Below are 7,549 nucleotides of genomic sequence, written 5' to 3'. Positions count from 1 at the left end.
TTCATGGTACCTGACTTGTGTCTTGGCTGTGAGATGATCAGCTCGGCAGAGCTGATCCATATCTACTCAATCTCATTATTCTTCTAACCTGCCAAGTGGTTTTACCACTTGGCATAACTTCTTTTTGTTGTGTTTGTGTGCAGGGATCTTTGGAATGATCAAGATGAAGATTTAACATCTTATAGAATTTAGGATAGATCATTTACTTTGTAATTTTTCTTTATTTTTTTCTTTCTTCTATTCTGCCCATTTATGTAATGTGTTGTATTATTCTTTTATTCCACTTATGAATATTGTAATGACATTGTAAATTGTGTAATGATCAATAAAGCTCAAAGTTTTTCTCAAATGAGCTTTACTTTACTTTAATTGCTAATATTTTGCATTACTTATTATTTACTTAATGTATTCTAACATAATTGAATTATTGAGGTTTATTATTTAATGTTTGAATTTTAAATTCAAATTCCACATTGGTTTAAATTCAACCATGTCATGTGTCAAGAATTCAATCATCCAACTCTCCCCTCTCTTCTTAAAAACCCTAAACTATGAAGTGAGATGCAAGTTTGTCGCACTCTCGAAACCCTAACCCTGTAAGGTGTCGAGAGAGAAACTTGTTCCCCTTCGATGCAGTTTTTGTTTAAAAGCGCGAAATTTCCCCAGAATTTACTATGCAATGCACATCCCTTTCTAAAATCTACCCCTCGATCGTCTCTAAACCTGGGACATTACAGATCGCCATTTGGATCTGCTGACGCCACACCCTGCAGTCGTTGGTGGCGTGGGTGAACGTGTTATGCCACTTGCAGTATGGCTTTCCGTTCAGCTCCTGCACCGTGGGGATCTTGTGGCCTTCGGGTACCTTCGACTGCTTCTCGTTGAGTAAGAGGTCGAAAATCTGCTCAGCTTTGGTCACGTCGAAGTCGAACCCTTTTGGAGGACCTTGTGGCTTAACCCACTTACGGGACACGGGGCTTGCCGTCCGAGTCCATTCAGCCACTCGCTACCTCCTCGATCTCCCATAGCACCTTCATCCTCGTCCGCCTCAACCAGGACCACCGCACGCTTGAATTTGTCCCGGTAAACATCCGGGTGGCGCTGTTCATATGCCGACAGCCTTCGCACCATGTGCGCCAATGAAGGGTAGTCCGCTTGGGAGGCCACGTCCTTGATCGATGATGAGAGACCCACCACCGCCAACTCGATCGCTTCTTTTTCACTTACGTGAACCGAATAGCATCGGTTCCTAACGGTCCTGAAGCGCTGGATGTATTCGACACTGTTTCCCCGCGCTTCGTCGTACTTGTGCAAGATCGGCAATGCCAGCCTCGGAAGCTTCGAGTGATACTGAAGGTGGAACTGCTCTTCCAACTGCTTCCAAGTCCGGACTGAGTTCGGTGGCAGCGATGTGTACCACCCGAAAGCCGATCCTGTGAGGGACTGCGCGAAGAACCTCACACGCAGCTCGTCTGATGCTCGAGATAGTGCCCAGCTGTGCCAAATATCGGCTCACATGCTCGATGGAGCCGGAACCATCCGATCCACTAAACTTTGTGAAGTCGGGGAGCCGATATTTGGGAGGTAGCGGGATCAATTCGTACTCGTTGGGGTACGGCTTGGTATAGCCGATTGTCCTCCTTTTCGGCATCATGCCGAACTGGTCTTTCAGAATTGTACAAATCTGATCCGCGGTGATGGCTGAAGGCGTTGAACCCTGAAGATTCGTCGGGGTGGCATACTTGGCCAGCCATGCTTGCTTTTCCAGCTCTGAGCCAACTGCAGGAGCTGAGCTCTGGGGGTTTGTCGGAGTGGCATACTTGGTTAACCACGTGTGCTTCTCAATATCTGCTCCCGACGTTCCTCCTCGCTGTTCCGAAGTCCCTGCTGTTGCAGCCTCGGTTCGAGAGTGCTCGGCTATCTGCAGTCTGGCACGTATGCGCACGTGTATCCGTGCGGGATCTCCTTGGGCGCCTCATGTAGGAATTGGTAGTCACTTGGGTCACCACCAATCTTGTAGACGACGTAGGCCGATGAGTTCGGCACTTCTGGCGCTGCCAACGCGAACGGCAGCGGTGGACGGGAATGGAGTGGCATCTCTCCTTGGTACGTCCCCAGAGCCGGTCCTGACGGAGAGTACTGATGGCTCATTATTTCCTGGATCACGCGAAGAGCGACACGCTCCAAAGTGTTCACCAGGCTCTCAGAATGGCGGTGCAGCGAATGAGCCACCATGAAGTTGATCTCCTGACGCAGCGACCTGGTGCGTTCTTCTGACGGGGCGGACAGGTCCACTCCATCGAGCGCGCCTTCAGGTGAGAACCCCTTCCACCAGATGCCATGGGAGCGGGTTCTGTGGAAAGAGCCGATGAGGTCGGCTTCAAGGACTGCCTTGATCTCGTCATGCTTCCTCTTGAGCTCGTCAGTCAGATCCTCGTACTTGACCGGAGTGCCTTCCGCCATCTCAGATGTAGATGGAGATGCGGTGGATGTCGAAGATAGTCCCACCGGGCGTGCCAGAATGTGTTGCGGTCAGAAACCCACCGGCGGGCAGCGACTGGCAACACCGTAGAGCCGGGAATCTCCCAGGACTGTGGCTGGCCCTGGTCCCTCCGAGCGACGGCCCGCAAAGCCTTCTGCGCACACGTCCGATGCTGATGCAAGGGCGTGCCACCTGACCTATACCTGGTCAGGAAGGTGTTGGATGATGCCTCGCTTAGTTTCCTGCATGGCATACACGTAAACATTAAATACGAGCCTCGATCGGCTCTCAGGTTATCCTGTGAATCGGCTCAAAGAGCCGATCCACCCATGATTCATACAAGGTGTACGGATATATGGTGGTCCTGCTTGATCAAGATAAAGCTAAAGCGATCTACGATGATTTAGGGTTTTCACCGCATAATCGGATCATCCTACTCACGATTGGGCCTCGCGGCCACGCACGGTGATCGTGAGCCGGTCCTAGACAAGGCCTAAAAACCAACACGAGGTTGATCCCCGGAACATCCTGTCTAGGACTAGCAAACGACACCCTACGCGCCGCCGGATCCTCCAACCCTTTGTAAGGCCTAACTATTGCAGATATTAAACTAATCCTTGAAGAACAAGGAGCAATCGTAACGGATCGGTTCTACTAAACGATGATCAAGCGGGTGCCGCCCTTACACCCGTGACAGGCGTAAGGGCGGCTAGATGCCTAAGGGTTGCACGACGATAGCATATGATACGAAGAACAATGCTAACCCTAAAACACCTATGATAACTACGTTGCTCGCCATCAAAAAGGCTTCGAGCACGAGCAACGCATGGGGGACGAGTAAACGTGCGGCTGCCTAGATCGCAAGATGCGATCTAGGCAGCATGGTGCTTACCCGGAAGAAACCCTCGAGACGGGGGAGTTGGCGATGCGCCGAGATTGGTTGTGGTGAACGTTGGTTGTTGTTTATTCCATAAACCCTAGATACATATTTATAGTCCAAGGGACTTTCTAATTCAGGCGTGCACCTAACTGTGCACGGGTAAAACTCTACCTTCTAACCGACACGTATCCTACTATGGTACAGATACACATGCAATTTAGCCCAAACTTGGTACACAAGGCCGATTCATGTATTTCTTCCGTATATAATCTTCAAGTCCATCTTCAATCACGGCCCACCTCTGATTTGGCCAAAATCTGGTGATAACAGAACCCCAAGAGGAAGGTGTGATGCGTACAGCGGCAAGTTTTCCCTCAGAAAGAAACCAAGGTTTATCGAACCAGGAGGAGCCAAGAAGCACGTTGTAGGTTGATGGTGGCGGGATGTAGTGCGGCGCAACACCAGGGATTCCGGCGCCAACGTGGAACCTGCACAACACAACCAAAGTACTTTGCCCCAACGAAACAAGTGAGGTTGTCAATCTCACCGGCTTGCTGTAACAAAGAATTAGATGTATAGTGTGGATGATGATTGTTTACGTAAAACCAGTAGAACAAGTATTGCAGTAGATTGTATTCAATGTAAAAGAATGGACCGGGGTCCACAGTTCACTAGAGGTGTCTCTCCCATAAGATAATTAGCATGTTGGGTGAACAAATTACAGTCGAGCAATTGACAAATAGAGAGGGCATGACCATGCGCATACATGATATGATGAGTATAGTGAGATTTAATTGGGCATTACGACAAAGTACATAGACCGCTATCCAGCATGCATCTATGCCTAAAAAGTACACCTTCAGGTTATCATCCGAACCCCTTCCAGTATTAAGTTGTAAACAACAGACAATTGCATTAAGTATGGTGCGTAATGTAATGAATAACTACATCCTTAGACATAGCATCAATGTTTTATCCCTAGTGGCAACAAGCACATCCACAACCTTAGAACTTTCTCGTCACTCGTCCCAGATTTAATGGAGGCATGAACCCACTATCGAGCATAAATACTCCCTCTTGGAGTTAAGAGCAAAAACTTGGCCGAGCCTCTACTAATAACGGAGAGCATGCAAGATCATAAACAACACATAGGTAATAGATTGATAATCAACAAAACATAGTATTCTCTATCCATCGGATCCCGACAAACACAACATATAACATTACAGATAGATGATCTTGATCATGTTAGGCGGCTCACAAGATCCAACAATGAAGCACAATGAGGAGAAGACAACCATCTAGCTACTGCTATGGACCCATAGTCCAGGGGTGAACTACTCACTCATCACTCCGGAGGCGACCATGGCGGTGAAGAGTCCTCCGGGAGATGATTCCCCTCTCCGGCAGGGTGCCGGAGGCGATCTCCAGAATCCCCCGAGATGGGATTGGCGGCGGCGGCGTCTCAGTAAAGTTTTCCGTATCGTGGCTCTCGGTACTGGGGGTTTCGCGACGGAAGGGCAACGCGGGGGGGGGCACACGAGGGCCCCACACACCAGGGCCGCGCGGCCAAGGGCCAGGCCGCGCCGCCCTGTGGTGTCGGCGCCTCGTGGCCCCACTTCCTTTCCCCCTCGGTCTTCTGGAAGCTTCATGCAAAAATAGGCCCCTGGGCGTTGATTTCGTCCAATTCCGAGAATATTTCCTTACTAGGATTTCTGAAACCAAAAACAGCAGAAAATAGCAACTGGCTCTTCGGCATCTCGTTAATAGGTTAGTGCCGGAAAATGCATAAATACGACATATAATGTGTATACAACATGTAGATATCATCAATAATGTGGCATGGAACATAAGAAATTATCGATACGTCGGAGACGTATCAGCATCCCCAAGCTTAGTTCCTGCTCGTCCCGAGCAGGTAAACGATAACAAAGATAATTTCTGGAGTGACATGCCATCATAACCTTGATCATACTATTGTAAGCATATGTAATGAATGCAGCGGTCAAAACAATGGTAATGACATGAGTAAACAACTGAATCATAAAGCAAAGACTTTTCATGAATAGTACTTCAAGACAAGCATCAATAAGTCTTGCATAAGAGTTAACTCATAAAGCAATAAATCAAAGTAAAGGTATTGAAGCAACATAAAGGAAGATTAAGTTTCAGCGGTTGCTTTCAACTTGTAACATGTATATCTCATGGATAATTGTCAACATAGAGTAATATAACAAATGCAATATGCAAGTATGTAAGAATCAATGCACAGTTCACACAAGTGTTTGCTTCTTGAGATGGAGAGAAATAATTGAACTGACTCAACATAAAAGTAAAAGAAAGGTCCTTCAAAGAGGAAAGCATCGATTGCTATATTTGTGCTAGAGCTTTGGTTTTGAAAACATGAAACAATTTTGTCAACGGTAGTAATAAAGCATATGTATCATATAAATTATATCTTACAAGTTGCAAGCCTCATGCATAGTATACTAATAGTGCCCGCACCTTGTCCTAATTAGCTCGGATTACCAGGATTATCATCGCAATACACATGTTTTAACCAAGTGTCACAAAGGGGTACCTCTATGCCGCCTGCACAAAGGTCTAAGGAGAAAGCTCGCATTTGGATTTCTCGCTTTTGATTATTCTCAACTTAGACATCCATACCGGGACAACATAGACAACAGATAGTGGACTCCTCTTTTATGCATAAGCATGTAGCAACAATTAATGTTCTCATATGAGATTGAGGATATATGTCCAAAACTGAAACTTACACCATGATTCATGGCTTTAGTTAGCGGCCCAATGTTCTTCTCTAACAATATGCATGCTCTAACCATTTAATTAGTGGTAAATCTCCCTTACTTCAGACAAGACGGACATGCATAGCAACTCGCATGATATTCAACAAAGAGTAGTTGATGGCGTCCCCAGAGACATGGTTATCGCACAACAAGCAACTTAATAAGAGATAAAGTGCATAAGTACATATTCAATACCACAATAGTTTTTAAGGCTATTTTGTCCCATGAGCTATATATTGCAAAGGCGAATGATGGAAATTTTAAAGATAGCACTCAAGCAATTTACTTTGGAATGGCGGAGAAATACCATGTAGTAGGTAGGTATGGTGGACACAAATGGCATAGTGGTTGGCTCAAGGATTTTGGATGCATGAGAAGTATTCCCTCTCGATACAAGGTTTAGGCTAGCAAGGTTATTTGAAACAAACACAAGGATGAACCGGTGCAGCAAAACTCACATAAAAGACACATTGTAAACATTATAAGACTCTACACCGTCTTCCTTGTTGTTCAAAACTCAATACTAGAAATTATCTAGACTTTAGGGAGTCCAAATATGCAAACCAAATTTTAGCAAGCTCTATGTATTTCTTCATTAATAGGTGCAAAGTATATGATGCAAGAGCTTAAACATGAGCACAACAATTGCCAAGTATCAAATTATTCAAGAAATTTTAGAATTACTACATGTAGCATTTCCCAATTCCAACCATATAACAATTTAACGAAGAAGATTCAACCTTCGCCATGAATACTATGAGTAAAGCCTAAGGACATATTTGTCCATATGCAACAGCGGAGCGTGTCTCTCTCCCACACAATGAATGCTAGGATCCATTTATTCGAACAAAAACAAAAACAAAAACAAAAACAAACCGACGCTCCAAGCAAAGTACATAAGATGTGATGGAATAAAAATATAGTTTCAGGGGAGGAACCTGATAATGTTGTCGATGAAGAAGGGGATGCCTTGGGCATCCCCAAGCTTAGACCCTTGAGTCTTCTTAAAATATGCAGGGTGAACCACCGGGGCATCCCCAAGCTTAGATCTTTCACTCTCCTTGATCATATTGCATCATTTCCCTCTCTTGATCCTTGAAAACTTCCTCCACACCAAACTCGAAACAACTCATTAGAGGGTTAGTGCACAATAAAAATTTATATGTTCAGAGGTGACATAATCATTCTTAACACTTCTGGACATTGCATAAAGCTACTGGACATTAATGGATCAAAGAAATTCATCCAACATAGCAAAAGAGGCAATGCGAAATAAAAGGCAGAATCTGTCAAAACAGAACAGTTCGTAAAGACGAATTTTAAAATGGCACCTTGCTCAAATGAAAATGCCCAAATTGAATGAAAGTTGCGTACATATCT

This window comes from Lolium rigidum, chromosome 2 (assembly GCF_022539505.1).
Source record: "Lolium rigidum isolate FL_2022 chromosome 2, APGP_CSIRO_Lrig_0.1, whole genome shotgun sequence".
In the NCBI taxonomy this organism is placed as follows: Eukaryota; Viridiplantae; Streptophyta; class Magnoliopsida; order Poales; family Poaceae; genus Lolium; species Lolium rigidum.
This window is presented reverse-complemented; position numbering follows the sequence as displayed.